General features: G+C 40.8%; 1 pseudogene; it reads left to right on the top strand.

Moving 5' to 3' along the window:
• Positions 1-14179: 14179 nt before the first annotated feature.
• LOC116865991 lies at positions 14180-16445 on the top strand (annotated as a pseudogene).
• The last annotated feature ends 1566 nt before the right edge of the window (positions 16446-18011 follow it).

Genomic DNA, 18011 nt, shown 5'->3' with positions numbered 1-18011 from the left:
ACATTAAAACATAACTCACTCCCCAAAACAAACAACCCAATTCAAAAATGGGCAAAGTTTTCAAATAGGCATTTCTTCAAAGAAGATATATAAACAGTGAGGGAGCACGTGAAAAAATGCTCAACATCACTAGTCATTAAGGGAATGTAAATCAAAACTACAGAATACCACTTCACACCCATTAGGATAGATATTACAGGAAGAAAAAAGAGAGAGAAGCACACACACACACACACACACACACACACACAAACCTGATAATAACAAATGTTGGTGACAATGTGGAGAAATTGAAACTTTTGTGCATTGCTGGTGGGAATGTAAAATGGTGCAGCCACCATATAAAACAGTCTGGTAATTTCTTGAAAAGTCAAACATAAAAATATCATATAATCCAGCAATTTCACTCCTAGGTACATACACAAAAGAATTGAAAGCAGGAATTCAGACAAATACTTGTGTGCCATGTTCATAGCAGTATCTGCGCAATAGCCAAAAGGTAGAAACAACCCAAGTGTCCATTGATAGAGGAACGAATAAACAAAATGCATTATATACATAAAATGCAATATGGCTCAACCTTAAGAAGGAATGAAATTCTGATACATGCTACAATATGGATGAAACTTGAAAGCATTATGCTAAGTGAAATATGCCAGATAATAAAGGACAAATTTTGTATGAGTTCACTTATATGAAGTACCTGGAGTAGGCAAATTCAGGTAGACAGGAAGTAGAATAGAGGTTACTAGGAGCTGGGAGGAGGAGGGCTTGGGGAATTATTATTTCATGGATAGTGTATTTGGGATAAAAAAAAAAGTTCTAGAAATAGTTGCGATTATTATACAAGACTGTTGTGTCACCGAATTGTACACTTAAAAATGGTTAAAATGGTATATTTTGTTACATAAATTTTAACCATTTTTATTTAATAATTTTAAAAAATCACATAAATCTGGGGTACCTGGGTGGCTCAGTTGGTTAAGTGTCCAACTCTTGATTTTGGCTTGGGTCATGACCTCAGGGTTGTGAGATCAAGTCCTGCATCAGGCTCTACGTTGGATTGAATCTGCTTAAATTCTCTCTCTCAGGGTGTCTGAGTGGCTCAGCTGGTTGAGTGTCCAAGTCTTGATCTCAGCTCAGGTCTTGATCTCAGGGTCATGTGTACACACACATACACACACACATATATGGAATATTATTCAGCCAGAGAAAATAATGAAATCTTGCTATTTGTAGTGACATGGATGGAGCTAGAAAGTAAAATGCTAAGTGAAATAAGTCAGCCACAGAAAGACAAATACCATATGATTTCACTCATACATAGAATTTAAGAAACAGAACAAATGAGCAAAGGTGAGAAAAGGAGAGACAGAGACAAAGAAACACACTTAACTACAGAGAACAAACTGATGGTTGCCAGAGGGGAGACAGTTGGGGGGCTGGGGGAAAGAAGTGAAGGGGATTAAGGAGAGCACTTGTGATGAGCATCAGGTAATATAGGGAATTGTTGAATCACTATATTGTACACCTGAAACTAATGTAACACTGTAAGTTAACTGGAATTAAAATAAAAACATTTTTTTAAAGATTTTATTTGTTTATTTGACAGCTAGAGATCACAAGTAGGCAGAGAGGCAGGCAGAGAGAGAGAGGAGGAAGCAGGATCCCTGCTGAGCAGAAAGCCATATGCAGGCTTAATCCCAGGTCCTGGGATCATGACCTGAGTAAAGGCAGAGGCTCTACCAACTGAGCCACCCAGGCTCTCATAAAAGAAAAACTTAAAAACAAACAAATAAACAAAAGAAAAAAAAAACAAAACAAAAGGATTGAATACCTGATTTTGTGAGGCTCTACCATTCTGAACATTACTAGGCTGTCAAGGAACCCAGCAAGGGACAACTGGGATCCCAAGCCAAAGATCAAGCTGAATATAACCTGGTTATAACCCAAGCTTTCCTTGATCTCCAAAATAAGAACAGAGACCGCGAAGTTTATACATTAGGTGGATTCCCTTGTATCCCTACTTAAAAAGGAATACATTCATGTCAGATATAATGAAGGTAGACTGGTAAAAAGATTAACTTCATGACTCTAAAAGTCTGTTTTTGCTCCTCTTTCTTTTACATAATAATTACAGATGTTATTTCTTGAACACACACTTTGCTTCTCCAAATAAGTTCAATTACGGATGGCTCTATCACCCCATGCCCAAGTTCTAGCCTGCCCTGAAGATGGCCTGTCATATTGATTTTGGATTTTCCTGGTAAGCCCCCTCAATCATGTAAGCCAATTCCTTTGCGTACATTTCTTAATATATATATTATCTACTTCTGGTTCTCTTTCCCTGGTTGAATCTTGACTGATACAGACTTTGGTACCAGAAGTGGTTCTAGAGGAACAGAATCTTAAAGATGAATTTTCTAAATTGATTCTGGGTTTTCTGGAATTGGTTCTCTAATCTTTTTAAAGACACTAATGACTCTATTTCTAGCACTAAAGAGGACACTAGTAGTCCATGACATGATGCGACAAGGGATATGCAAAAAATTTTCAGTAGATACTCCTACTAATCAAATACCTAGAGGAAGTGAGATTCTAGGTGACCATGTATTTGTTACATTAGAATATTTTAGTGGAACTAAGGAGTGTAATGAGATTGGCTGATTGTCCTAACTGTGGTGGACAAAGTTGAGAAGGATGAGCTCAAGGCCTCTGATTCCCAGCTTCAGTGTCACATTGACCTAAAAGGTAAATCTGCCCTTGAAGGAACACTTATCTCCTGTAGCCTATAGTGGCTTTTCTTGCAAGTGGTTGAACTACAGTGCAAATTGAACTCTTGACCAAAAGGGTGTTTTCCCTTCAAATGAGGGCACTGATTGGGAAGGAATGGGATTCTGAAAATTGCAATGGGGAGATGAAGCCAAGTACATTGAATCTCTCAATTCTTTGAGATCCTCTTTGCCAGCAGAATCAGCTTTTTGACTTTTGTTAGCCCTTCGTTTCCTGAAGAAGTTGTCCTAAAAGGCACTGTTGATTCTCTTCAGGACCTGCCTCTCTCCTTACTTCAAGACCAATAACTTGGTATAAGTCCCAGCAGGTACCAAAGGGTGAGTTGCAAAGTATGACCTGCACACTGAAAGATGCACTAACACACTAAAAGACCTGTGTGTCTTTTTTCAATTAATAGAGATGAAAAATATGGATCATATGTGTGGGAATGGATCTTAAGGGTGTGGGATCACAGTAGAAAGAATATAAAGTTGGGTCAGGCTGACTATATTGATATGAGTCTCCTAAGCAGAGATTCTTTTTTTTTTTTTAAGATTTTATTTATTTATTTGACAGAGAGAGTGAGAGAGAACAAGCAGGAGGAGCAGCAGAAGCAGAGGGAGAAGCAGACTCCTTGCTGAGCAGGAAGCCTGATGCAGGGCTTGATCCCAGGACCCTGGGATCATGACCTGAGCTGAAGGCAGACACTTAACCAACTGAGCCACCCAGGTGCCCCCAAGCAGAGATTCTGAATTCAATATTTTAACTTAAGGGGCTTAGAAAAGGATCTAATAGTATGGCTGGTTGTATGAACCATGGATCCAAAGGTTTCGACTACATCAAATGAAGCTGAAACTTGCCTTAGTATATTATAAAGAACTGCCTTGATATACTATAAATGAAAGTATCCAAAAGCTAAGAGATATTGTTTTCTTCCCTCTCTTATCCCCTCATCATCTCTAACATAGGATGTATTAATAATAGTTACATTTGTATCACAGAATTTAAGTTACAGGATCAAAGGAGAAAGCTCTTCTGGAATAAGAGCTAGCATGTTTTTGATTGTATAAAAGGCAATTGTATTGATGAGAGACAGAAGCAGGAAAATGTTTACCTTTAGCTTGGAAGGTCAACTTAAAGTCTGCATAGTTTCGATAAGGATCAAATACATGCTGGTTGCTACATTCTTTAAGAGTATCATGAAAAAAAAAAGAGTATCACGACTGCTTATATATCTCACAAATAGTTAATATCAAATTGAATGAAATGTGTGGTGTCTAAATGGGATGTCTGTTCTGATTGGATGGGGCCCCCCAAATGTGGGGTGATGATTGGGTGAAGCCAGTGGTACAGGTGGCAAAAGAATTCATCTGAGGCAGAACAAAGGAGATAGAAGTTTATTGAATGCACTGCAAGGGAGCCGTGGGCAGAATAGGAGAGGAAATAGGCTGTCTGCAAAGAAGCAATGGGTGGGGGCTGTTTTTAAAGGGGGGAGGTGAGGAGGTATGACGATGTATAGAATTCTCCCTTTTTGGTTACTGTGCCTGGTTGTAAGTAGACCATTGGTCAGTTAGGGTCTATGGATATTTTGAGGTGGGTCATCTGATGGGCCTGTCTGTATTCAGCCAGTTGGTCACTATGGGCCCTCTCTATATTCCATTGCTCAAGTCTGCCTAAAAGTGGCCTCTACAATATGTACCAGATGAATCTTGCAGAAGTCGTTTTCCAAGTAATAATTCAAAGAAATTTTTATAATCTGATATGCCCTGCATGCCCCCCCTTCCCTTTGATTGCTAAGTATGTAACCACCAGCTTCACACAGCAAAAAGTGCAGCTCTTTCTGTCCATAGGTCCTGTCCCCATACTATTTAAATAAACTTACTAAGTTGCCCTGTAAACATCTCAAAAATTCTTTCTTGACCATTGCACTAGAAGACTCCACATCAGTATCATTTAGGCAGAACTATAACTTTGTTATTACCTTTATTTGAGATAAAGTATAGCTTGAGATGTATAAGAGTAGCAAGCTGACAAGAGGTAGACCATGCTCTGTGTTCACTTGACTAAGCTACAATCCCTAGTTATTCAGACATGAATCTAAGTATTACTATGAAGGTGTTTCATAGATAAGGTTAAAGTCCATAATCAGACTTCTGGTTTCTGACATGTAAGAGTTCTGACATATAAAAGTTCAGAGATCATCACTCCCATCCTCACAAGATCTGAAGAGACTGAAAAATCAATGACTTTTCTTGGGCTGGTTGGAGAATTGAGGTTGTGGGACAAATTGCCACCCTAAAATCTGAAGAGATATGCAAATATAGAAAATCATGTAATGATCTGTTTACCTTGAGCAGAAACTCTGATGGCATAAACAGAACACTTACATGGTAATTTTGACAGATACTGGAAGCTCTATAGACTAGTGTGAAAGTGAGAAACTCCTGGGACTGAAGTCTTGGTGGGGAGAGAAAGGGACACATTTTCATGGGTATTCTAAAGAATCCTAGCAAGTTCTCAAGGTAAAGAACCAAGAAAAAAGATAATAGCTCTGGCAAGATGAGAGGGAAAATAACCATCTTTTTTTTTTTAAGATTTTATTTATTTATTTGATGGAGATCACAAGTAGGCAGAGAGGAAGACAGAGAGAGAGGGAAGCAGGCTCCCTGATGGGCCCACAGCCAGATGCAGGGCTCGATCCCAGTACCCTGGGCCTGAGCCGAAGGCAGAGGCTTTAACCCACTGAGCCACCCAGGTGCCCCAAAAATAACCATCTTTTTTTTTTTAAAGATTTTATTTATTTATTTGACAGACAGAGATCACAGGTAGGCAGAGAGGCAGACAGAGAGAGGAAGGGAAGCAGGCTTCCTGCTGAGCAGAGAGCCCGACACGGGGCTCGATCCCAGGACCCTGGGATCATGACCTGAGCCGAAGGCAGAGGCTTTAACCCACTGAGCCACCCAGGAGCCCCCAAAAATAACCATCTTGAAATAGATGTAGATCATCCTCCATAACAAAGACCTACTCTCCATAGGAAGAGCCATTTCCAGAGCCTTATCTACTTGGAAGGAAAGACATTTATCTAACTCCTCCCCTCTCCAGCCTTCCTGTCTCACTTAAGGGGGTTATAGTGTGAATAAAAGCCAAGAAACACTTGGGAAGGTAACAGCCAGTCCAGGAATACAGTTCTACCACTAAAAGACTGAAATATTATCAAAAGATTAAAGAATGTTTTCCATCCCTCACACCTTACCACCAGTACCAAAAACACTGGATTACAGTTGGAAGAACTACAGGGCATAGGCTCTATTTAAGGAGACCTGCTCCAGAAATTAATGGTAGGGGTAAAAACACAGAAAATAGAGGAGTTTGAAGCCTCTGGTACCCACATCTACAGTGAACAATAAACATAGCCCAACTCTTAACCTGATTAATACACATTAAAGACCTCTTAACTCTCCTGGCCCCATCTGTTCAGAAATGCTGGTGAGAACACCTGGAAGCTCTGTGATCCAGCGACACTCAGAGCAAAGCCAGTGGACCTGTTTGGCTAGGAATCTTGGAGCACAGCTTGGTGTGAGTTAAGACAACAAAGAGCTCAACCAGCTTTAGAGCTACTTCTCCCACTGCATCCAGGCAGAGAAGCTAATTCATAGCGCTGCTTGGTGTTGAATACAGTACCCAGCCTGCCTGATCAGCTAAACCAACCAGAGCACATATGTAGCTTATCCAACAGCCCTGCATACAGTGATACTTGAACAGAGAACACAGCCCAGGGTTTTCCTCATCTGCTGAGTATAACCAGTGACCTCACCTGACCATAAAAATCTGTGTTCACTCTTGCATGATTTGGGTCCCCAAACAATGTACCATACATGTTCTGGGTCATGTCCTGCTGCCCTGCCAGGGTAGGGAAGTTGATTCATGGCCCAATATACTACCAAATATAGCATTCAGTTACAACCATCTGGTAAGCCTGACCAGAGAACCAGGCAACCACAGAGTCCATCCTCCAGGCTCACTTGGGTAGGGAACCAAACCAACTTAGCTAACTGCTCTCCGTTAGTGGCACCCACCCTCCCAATCCATCAACCCCAGAAAGGGAACAAAAAATAGACCACCTGCCTAACAACATTATCAGTAGATACACCCAGAAACCCAAACTGAGCTGGCTGATGAAGAATTGTCACTGACAAAGCAAATCTCTTAAGGAACCTGATGACTCAAATGTACAGACACCAATGTAAGGAATCAAGGATCACCAAAAAACAAAACAAACAAAACAAAACAGGTAAATATGACACCAATAAAAGAACCCGATAACTGATCTTTTAAAAAAAAAAATGGAGACCTATAAAGCATTCAGACAAGAATTCAAAATATCCTCTTAAATAAATTTAATGACCTACAGGGCACAGAGATAGCTGAACAAAACTAAGAAAACAATGCATGAACAAACAAGAAGTTCAACAAAGCTATAGAAATCATTTTAAAAAATCAGAAATCCTAGAGTTGAAAATTACAATAATTGAACAGAAGAATTCAATAGTTTCAAAGACAGACTTAAGCATGCTGAAAAAGGAATCAGTGAAGAGGAGGATAGGACATTAGAAATTATCCAGTCAGAGGAGCAAAAAGAAAAAAGAATGGAAAAAAAATAAAGTCTATGAGGCTTATGAGACACAATGAAACAAAACAACATTCACAATATGGGAATTCCAGAAGGAGAAAAGAAAGAAACAGAAAATATATTTAAAGCAAAAAAGGCTGAAAAATTCCTGAAGGAGAGAAAAATGGACATCCAGATCTGTGAGGCTCAAAAAACTCCAATATAGGTTGAACTCAAATAGGGCTACACTAAGACACATAATTGAATTGTAAAAAATTACAACAGAAAAAAATGAAAAACAGCAAGAGAAAAGAGAAAGGGTTACAAACAAGGGAATCTCTGTAAAACTATGGGCAGATTTATCAACAGAAATACTTCAGACCGGGAGAGAGTGGGATGACATATTCAAAATAAAAGAATGGTCCATCAGGAATACTGTAGCCGGGGCGCCTGGGTGGCTCAGTGGGTTAAGCCGCTGCCTTCAGCTCAGGTCATGATCTCAGGGTTCTGGGATCGAGCCCCGCATCGGGCTCTCTGCTCGGCAGGGGGCCTGCTTCCCTCTCTCTCTCTCTGCCTGCCTCTCTGTCTACTTGTGATCTCTGTCTGTCAAATAAATAAATAAAATCTTAAAAAAAAAAAAAAGAATACTGTAGCCATCAAAAGCTATCCTTCAAAAGCAAAGGAGGGATAAAAACTTCCCTGAACTAACAAAAGCTGAGGGAGTTCATTACCACTAGACCTGCCTTACAAAAACAGTAGAGGGTTCTTTGAGTGAAGTAAAAGGATGCTAATTAACATCATAAAAACATTAAAAGGTAGCATAAAACTAACTGGTAATGGTAAATATATTGTCAATGTTTGACTCTAATTTGGTCAAATTTGGTCAAATTAGAGTCAATGGTGTTGCATAATTTACTTATAATTCTAGTTTAAAAATCTTTTAAAAACGAATATAGTGAAAACAACCATAAGTACAATAATCTGTTGCTAGGTATGTGATATAAAAATATGTAAATTTTAACAGCAATAACCAAAAAAGTGAGAGAGAAGTAAAAGTGTTTAGAAGTTCTATTAACAGCTTAAAATAGGGTGTTATAATTTTAGGATGTTTTCTGTACCTCATGGTAACCACGAGGGAAAAACTATAGCAAGTACACAAAATAATATGACAAATAAGTCAAAGCATACTGATAATTAAAGAATCAAAACACAGAAGAGAGCAGGATAAGAAAAGAGAAAAATGAATCTACAAAACAACCAGAAAACAATGAACAAAATGGCAATGGTAAGTCCTTACCTATTGATAATTGTGTTAAAGTTTATTTTTTTAGTAATCTCTACACCCAATGCGAGTTTGAACTCATGACCCTGCAGGACACCAATGCAGGGGAATTTGGCGGCACCAGGTCCTCATGTGTAAGATGTCTCTTTGGCCCAGGCCACCGGAGTCCACAGTATTGACAACTGTGTAGTTTAGGGCAAGAATTGAAGGAGGTCCACAGTGGCTTCAAGGGCTGTTGGGCTCTTAAGTGGCACCTCCAAGACTGGTAGAAACCACTGCAGGTAGTGTTGGTGATCAGAGCCAGTGGTGTGCACACACTTGACTATAGAGGCCCGCTATAGGACCCTATGCAGTTGCAGAAGTCACTTATGGACACACTCATAATAATGGGAGTCAGGATGGGTAGAAAGAACTAGGGCTAACTATGGGTTCACTGGGATCTATGGAGGTCTGTTTGTATGCCAATACTATATTATTTTGATTATTATAGCTTTATAGAGTTGACTTGAAATCAGGAAGTGTGATGTCTCCTGCTTTGTTCTTCCTCAGGATTTCTTTGGCTGATTTTTGGAATTTTGTGGTTCCATAAACATTTTAGGAGTTTTTTTCCTACTTCTACAAAAAATGCCATTGGAATCTTGACAGGGATTGCTTTGAATCTATAGATGGCTCTTGGTAATATTGACATTTTAACAGTATTCTTATTCTGCATGGGGTATCTTCCCATTTTTTTGTTTCTTCTTTGATTTCTTTCATCAATGCCTTGTAGTTTACAGAGTAGAGATCTTTCATCTTCTTGCTTAAACTTACTTCAAGTATTTCATTGTTTTTATGCTATTATAAGTGGAATTGCTTTATTTCTTTTTCAGAAAAGTCATTCCCCATGACTATATGGTCAATTAATCTCTGACAAAACAGGAAAGGATATATACAATAGGAAAAAGACAGTCTTTTCAACAAATGGTGCTGAGAAAACTGGACAGCAACATACAAAAGAATGAAACTGGACCACGTTCTTACACTATACACAAAAATAAATTCAAAATGGATTAAAGACCTAAGTGTGAGATTGAAACCATCAAAATCCTAGAGGAGAACACAGGAAGTAACCTATTTGACATCAGCCATAGCAACTTCTTCCTAGATATGTCTCCTGAGGCAAGAGGAGACAAAACAAAAATAAACTATTGGGACTTCATCAAAATAAAAAGTTTCAGGGCACCTGGGTGACTCAGTTGGTTGAGTGTCTGCCTTTGGCTCTGGTCATGATCCCAGGGTCCTGAGATCAAGTCCCACATCGGGCTCTCTGCTCAGCAGGGAGTCTGCTTCTCCCTCTGTCCCCACCCCTGCTCATGTACTCTCGTGTGCTCTCTCTCTCAAAAATAAATAAATAAAATCTTCAAAATTTAAGAAAATTAAAAATTAAAAGTTTCTGCACAGCAAAGGAAACAAGAAAACTAAAAGGCAACATACAGAATGGGAGAAGATATTTGCAAATGACATATCTGATAATGTGTTAGTGTTCAAAATATATAAAGAACTTATCAAACTTATCGAGTTCACCCCCCAAAATAATCCAATTAAAAAATAGGCAGAAGAGGGGCACCTGGGTGGCTCAGTTGGTTAAGCCTTCAACTCAGGTTATGATCCCAGGGTCCTAGGATTGAGCCCCACATCAGGCTCCCTGCTTAGTGGGAAGCCTGTTCCTCCCTCTCCTACTCCCCTGCTTATGTTCCCTCTGTTGCTATCTCTCTCACTCTCTGTCAAATAAATAAATAATCTTTTTTTTTTTTTAAATAGGCAGAAGATATGAATAAACATTTTTCCAAAGAAGACATACAGATGGCCAATGGACATATGAAAAGATGCTCAACATCACTCATCATTAGGGAAATATAAATCAAAACTATAATGAGATGTCACCTCACACCTGTCAGAATGGTGAAAATCAACAACAGAAGAAACAAGTGCTGACAAGGATGTGGAGAAAGGGGAAGCATCTTGTGTTGTTGGTGGGAATGCAAACTGATGCAGCTACTCTGGAGAACAGTGTGGAGTTTCCTCAAAAAGTTAAAAATAGAACTACCCTACAATCCAACAATTGCACTCCTAGGTATTCACCAAGAGGATACAAAAACACTAATTCAAAAGAATACATGTACCCCAATGTTGATAGCAGCATTATCTACAATAGCCAAGATATGGAAACAGACCAAGTATCCATCAACAGACGAATGGATAAAGCTGTGGCATACATATATGATGGAATATTACTCAGCCATAAAAAAGAATGGAATCTTGGCATTTGCAATGACATAAGTGGAGCTAGAGAGTATGCTAAGCAAAATAAGTCAATCAGAGAAAGTTAAATACCATGATTTCACTCATATGTGGGATTTAAGAAGCAAAACAAACCAACAAAGGGGGGAAAGAAAGAGAGAGAGAGACAAACCAAGAACCAGACTCTTTTTTTTTTTTTAAAGATTTTATTTATTTATTTGACAGACAGAGATCACAAGTAGGCAGAGAAGCAGGCAGAGAGAGAGAGATAGGAGGAAACAGACTCTCTGCTGAGCAGAGAGCCCGATGCGGGGCTCGATCCCAGGACCTGGGATCATGACCTGAGCTGAAGGCAGAGGCTTTAACCCACTGAGCCACCCAGGTGCCCCAAGAACCAGACTCTTAATTGTTGAGAACAAACTGATAGTTACCACAGGGAGTTTGGTGGGGGCATAGGTAAAGTAGGTGATGATGGATTAAGGAGTGACCTGCTGTGTTGAGCACTGCATATTGTATAGAAGTGTTGAATCACTATATTATACACCTGAAACTAATATTACACTGTATGCTAACTAACTGGAATTTAAATAAAAACTCAAAAAAAAAATGGGAGTGCCTGGTGGCTCAGTCAGGTAAGCATCTGACTTCAGCTCAGGTCATGATCTCGAGGTCCTGGGATCAAGCACACATCAGGCTCCCCCTGGCCCCCTGCTCCTCCCCTTCTTCATGCTCTCACTCTCTCTTTCAAATAAATAAAGTCTTTGAAAAAATAAAGAAAATTCATTATTCTATTAATTAATGTATAGAATGGTACTGATTTTTGTCTGTTGATTTTATATCCTGAAATTTTACTGAATTTATTGATGAGGTCTAACAGATCAAACAAAGAATTTAAAGTAATAGTTCTACAAATACTCAGAGAGCTACAAGAGAATCCATGTTTGTTTGTTTTTTTAATTAATACCAGAAAAATAATATAAAAACAAAATATAAAAATTCAACAAAGAATCATCAAAAGAAATACTATGTATACTATTGGAGTCCCATAAGGAGAAGAGAAGTTAAAAGGGGTAAAAACTTATTTCAATAAATAATGGCTGAGAACATTCCAAACATGGAGAGAGATTTGGTCATACAAGTTCATGAAGCAAATAGCAAACCTCCCAACAAAGAAATTTCCAGGACCAGGTGGTTTCACTGCTGAATTCTATGAAAAATCTAAAGAATTAATACCAACCCTTCCCAAACTCTTCCAAAAAGATGAAGAGGGGACACTTCCAAAGTCATTTTACAAGGCCAGCATTACCAAAATAAGAGGACACTACAAGAAAATTACTGGCCAATATCCCAAATGAACACAGAGGCAAAAATACTCAACAAAATATTAGCAAACCGGGGCGCCTGGGTGGCTCAGTGGGTTAAAGCCTCTGCCTTCGGCTCAGGTCACGATCCCAGGGTCCTGGGCTCGAGCCCCTCATGGTGGGGGGAGGTCTCTGCTCAGCAGGGAGCCTGATTCCCTTCCTCTCTCTCTGCCTGCCTCTCTGCCTGCTTGTGATCTCTCTCTGTCAAATAAATAAAGTCTTTTAAAAAAAATTAGCAAACCAAATTCAACAATAGATTAAGAAGATTAAATATCTTGATCAAGTGGGATTTATCTCGAGAATTCAAAGGTGGTTCAAAATATGAAAATCAGAGAAAGGAAGATGCTGGAAGAGTAGGGGACCCTCATTCATCTGGTCCCTTGAATTCAGCTAGATATCTATCAAATCATTCTGAACACTCGTGAATTCAACCAGAGAGCTAAGAAAAGAACTGCTGCAATTCTACAAATACACAAGCAACCACTTTTTGCAAGGTAGAAGCTGTGGAGACTATGAATCTGAGGGGATATACTGGAAGATAAACAGCGAGGGGAGGGAGCCTCCATAAGTTGGCTATAGGAAAGTTGACACAGCAGTGAAGCAGAAAATTGGAACTTTCAGAAGTCTGCTCAGTGAGGGACATCCCTGCCTAAAAGGTGCTCAGGTGGCAACACAGGGCAGAATCCTTAATGGAACAGTGTGGTCTCTGGATCCCTGGGGTCACAGAAAGAATGGGGGTGCCTGAGTCAGCAGAGTTCCCAAGCAACAGAACAGGGAAGCCAGCTACAATCAGAGAGCCCCAGAGTGGGCTCTTAGCTCAGTGTTGCCATAAACCATCAACCGCAGCACATTCCAGTGACTGCACTCCAAACAGAGGCCAAACAAGTGGCAGAACTAACATGAGACCCTGGTCCTTCCCCCAGGAGGACTGACAGGGGTGCACACCACAGGAGCCTGCAGAGTTTGGTGCACGCACACGATTGACTGTTTTTCCCTAAGGGTTTACTGAAGAGAAGGGGCTGGGATCTTTCAGCTCTGGGGCTGGAGATTGGGGCACCGCCATTTTTCTTTTTATCCTCTGAAGTGGCTTAGAAAACCTTCAGGGAACAAAAGCCATGTAGAGCAACTGGAAACAGTTTACGCTGAGCCTGGCCTCCTGGCAAAGGGCGGTGCAGCTCCCCGAGACCAAGACATCTGAGAATCAGTGCAGCAGGGCCCTCCCCTAGAAGACCAGCTGGAACATCAGACTAATACCATGTTTATGTAGCACACAGAACTGAAACACTCGTGCACTAGGAGAAAATTATACAATATATAGAATTCAAGGCCGGGGCTCAGGCGGCAGTGGTGGCTGTGGTGGCACAGCAGCGAGGGCTGGGCAGGGGGTAGTTGCAAGGAGATGGACCTGGCGGGGCTGCCACAGCGGAAGGAACCAGCACTTGAGCTCAAGCCACTGCACTGGCAGAGATGCTGGGTGCTCTTCCTCTCCCTGCAGCTTGTCCTAAAGGATTCCTGTACACCTTAGAAGTGCTTGAGGAAGAGTGATAAAAATAGGCATGAAGCTTCTGCCTCACAGCTGCATGTGTAGTTACTATTGAAGCAAATGCCTACCTTTTTTTTTTTAAGATTTTATTTGACAGAGAGAGAGCACAAGTAGGCAGAGAGGCAGGCAGAGAGAGGGAGGGGGAAGCAGGCTCCCCACTGAGCAAAGAGCCCAATGCCGGGCTCCATCTCTGGACCCTGAGATCATGACCAGAGCTGAAGGCAGAGGCTTAACCCACTGAGCCACCCAGGTGCCCCAATGCCTACCTAATTTGACAGGCTTGGTGTGTTTAAAAGTTTTTGAGTTTGCAAATAAGCATATTAAATTTATTGATGGAGCCTTCAGGCAGTGAACAGTTATATGAGGACCCTGCTCCTGGAGGCAAATCCCAAGATGCAGAGGCCAAAAAGCAAACAGAATCAGAACAAAAGTTTTATGAAATGACCCACAATGCTTTGGAGAACATTAATGTGAATTGGCCAAGGTTTGAAGCATCTCTTCCAGCACCAGCACAGGAGGTCATCAGCATCTCCACACAATGTGCAACAATTTCAGGTAGATCCAGAACCTGAAATGGATCTGGAAAACCAGAACGCATGTGCTGAGATTGATGGTGTTCCCACCCACCCCACAGCTCTGAATCGTGTCCTGCAGCAGATCTGAGTGCCACCCAAGATGAAGAGGGGGACAAGCTTACATAATAGGTGAGGCAAAGACCCCAAAGGGAAGTCCCCAAATCAACAGGAAATCTGGTCAGGAGATGGCAGCTGTTATACTGCCGGGCAGAGCCAGGTCTTTATCCACAACTGATACTCCAACCAGCTCTGCTATGATGGAAATAGCTTGTGCTGGTGCTGCTGCTGCCTGTCTGCCCGGGGATGAGGCAACTGCAGAGCAGATCCAGCGGATGGAAATAAGCAGCCTCGCCCAGACTTCCAGAGCAGTGGCCTCCAGCACCGATGGCAGCTTCCACACAGACTCTGGATGGAACACCAGACCCTCAACACACAAAGGCTGCTCTTGCTCACCTGCAGCAGAAAATCCTGAGGCTCACAGAATAGATCAAGATTGCACAACAGCCCAGGATGACAATGTTGCTGAGTACTTAACTTGTCTGCCAACAATGCAGACAAGCAGCAGGCTGCCCGCATCAAGCAGGTCTTTGAGAAGAACCATAAGTCTGCCCAAACCATCCTCCATCTGCAAAAGAAGCTTGAGCACCACCACAGAAACCTCCAAGAGGTGGAGCAGAATGGGAGTTCCAGGCAGCCGAAAGATGTCTTCAGGGACATGCACCAGGGTCTGGAGAATGTGGGAGCAAAGGTGACTGGCTTCAGTGAAGGTGTGGTGGACAGTGTCAAAGGTGGACTTTCTAGCTTCTCCCAGGTGACCCATTCAGCAGCAGGGGCTGTAGTCTCAAAACCCAGAGAGATTGCCTCACTAATTTGGAATAAATTTGGCAGTACTGACAATATCCCTAACCTGAAGGACTCTTTAGAGGAAAAGCAAGTGGATGATGGGGGGGGAAGGTTGGGGGGGGGTGATTTCAAACTTTCAATCAAGCCCAAAATATGGTAGTGAGCAAGATTGTTCTAGTGCCACTTCAGGCTCAGTGGGAGCCAACAGCACCACTGGAGGCACTGCTGTAGGAGCGTCCAGCTCCAAAACAGACACCCTGGACGTGCAGAGCTCAGGATTAGATGCACTACTACATGAGATCCAGGAGATCCAGGAAACACAGACCAGGCTAGAGGAATCCTTTGAGACCCTCAAAGAACATTATCAGAGAGACTATTCAGTAATAATGCAGACCTTACAGGATGAGCGATATAGATGTGAACAATTAGAAGAACAAGTAAATGATGGAACTCCATCAGAATGAAATCTTAAACTTGAAGCAGGAATTGGCCAGCATGGAAGAGAAAGTTGTATTTCGGTCCTATGAACGGGCCTGGGACATCCTGGAGGCCCTGGAGCTGTTCCAGACCCGCATCTCCAGGATGGAGCTGCAGCTGCAGCAGCAGCAGGTGCTGGTATAGCTGGAAGGGCTGGTGAATGCCACTGCCCGGAACCTTCTAGGCAAACTCATCAACATCCTTCTGGCAGTCATGGCGGTCCTTTTGGTCTTTGTCTCCACAGATAGCCAACTGCATGGTTCCTCTCATGAAGACTGGCAACAGGGCATTCAGCACTTTATTCCTTGTGGTTTTCTTTTTTCTTTTCTTTCTTTTTTTTTTTTTTTAAGATTTTATTTATTTATTTGTGAGAGAGAGAGCGAGCAAGCACAGGCAGACAGAGTGGTAGGCAGAGGCAGAGGGAGAAGCAGGCTCCCTGGGGAGCGAGGAGCCCGATGTGGGACTTGATCCCAGGATGCTGGGATTATGACCTGAGCCGAAGGCAACTGCTTAACCAACTGAGCCACCCAGGTGTCCTGTCCTTGTGGTTTTCATTGCCTTTCTCTGGAAGCATTGGGATGCCCTCTTCAGCTATGTGGAATGGTTCTTCTCCTTCCCCAGATGATGCTGGAATGAGAAGGCAGTGCTCCCCTACCCTCTGGAGAGTGCATGCAGCAAAGAATTAGACAACAACTTACCTACTCTGAAGTTTTCTACAACAACAAAAGAGTTGAGTGAATCTGTTTGCACTTAGAATGTTCTTTTTTTTCTTCAAGAAACATAATTGCAATAGTATTTTTTAGATTTTATCCAAGAAGTTTTTTGGGCAAAAATCTTGAATCATTTTTATGTAGCATGATATTCCTTGGGATGCAAATCTTAAACAGTCCTTTAATATGAACCAACAATCTGGAGCACACTGAAGGGCATTCTAAATTGTGGCTTGAAGGAATGCACTAAAACTCACTAAAAAGATGCAAAAATCTGATTAGGGGAAACCAGTTAAACCTAAAACCTTGCCTCATCTGGGCTCTCCCCTAGCCCAGACTAACTTTACTATGAAATCCTGCTACATTCTATGGCTGAATTTTTGTATTCAGGGTGGACTGTCCTTGTCTGTGGAAGAATGCATGGATCTCTCCCTGGCTTTCTCATCCAAGTTGGCCACTCATGCTAACCCTGGAAGTATGATCACTTTTGAACCTCGTCCCTTAACCTTTGCTAGGATACAAAAGTGAGAGCATCATGCCCCAAAGGATCACTGCAAAACCTACTACAGTATTTTGAAGTAGTCCTCTAAATACTTAATTTGAAGCAAAATCCCTTGGCCGCACTTTTAAGGTTTTTTTTTAAATATGTGTATAGTCACCAACTTAAAAAAACAAAAAATCCAAACAGCATACTTGAAGAATGTAATACTCAAACTCTCAGTGATTGCTTATGGTTTCTAATAGGATTTTTTATTGTCATTATTATTGGGTTTTTTGGAAAGGGTCAGAGGGCCTTTTATTTTTCCTTTGAAATAAAGAAGTGATGTTTTTAAATGACAAAAAAAAAAAAAAGAATTCAAGGTTTTTTCAAGTCCTTACTCTTTCAGTTTAAAATTTTACTTTTTCCTTTTCAACTAGCTTATTTTATCAACTTTTTTTATGTCTTTTTGAAATTTTCATTTTTACATTTTATAGATATAGTCTTCATTTTTGTGTTCTTTTCACTGTATTCAATTTTATTTTTGTATATATATGTTTTTCTTTCTTTATAATTCTGGGATGTAGTGTCTGTTAGATTATATTCTCTTTTCCCCCCAGCCCTTTTTTTTTTTTTTTTTTTTTTGGTTTCTGATCTCTTTGGATTTGTCTAGTATATATTCCTGTGGGGTCATGGTTTGATATTTTTTATTTTGTTCTCTCATTCATCTATTCTTCTCTAAACTAAATAACTAGAAGGTGAAATTTGCAACAAAACAAAGAACCAGAGGCAATACTCTCTGCCACAGATTTAATAAATATAAGTAAAATGTCAAACCTAGAATTTAGAATAACAATTATAAGGATATTCGATGGGCTTGATAAAAAGCATAAAAAATGCTAGAGAATCCCATAGTGCAGAAATAAAATAACTAAAATCTAATCAGGCCAAAATTTAAAATGCTTTAACTGAGATGCAGTCTAAAATGGATGCTCTAATGGCTAGGGTAAAATGAGGCAGAAGAGATGGTCAGTGGCATAGAAGACAAGATGATGGAAAGTAAGGAAGCTGTGGAAAAGAG

Source organism: Lontra canadensis, unplaced genomic scaffold, assembly GCF_010015895.1.
Source record: "Lontra canadensis isolate GAN:19392208 unplaced genomic scaffold, GSC_riverotter_1.0 scaffold8, whole genome shotgun sequence".
Lineage (NCBI taxonomy): Eukaryota > Metazoa > Chordata > Mammalia > Carnivora > Mustelidae > Lontra > Lontra canadensis.
This window is presented reverse-complemented; position numbering and strand designations above follow the sequence as displayed.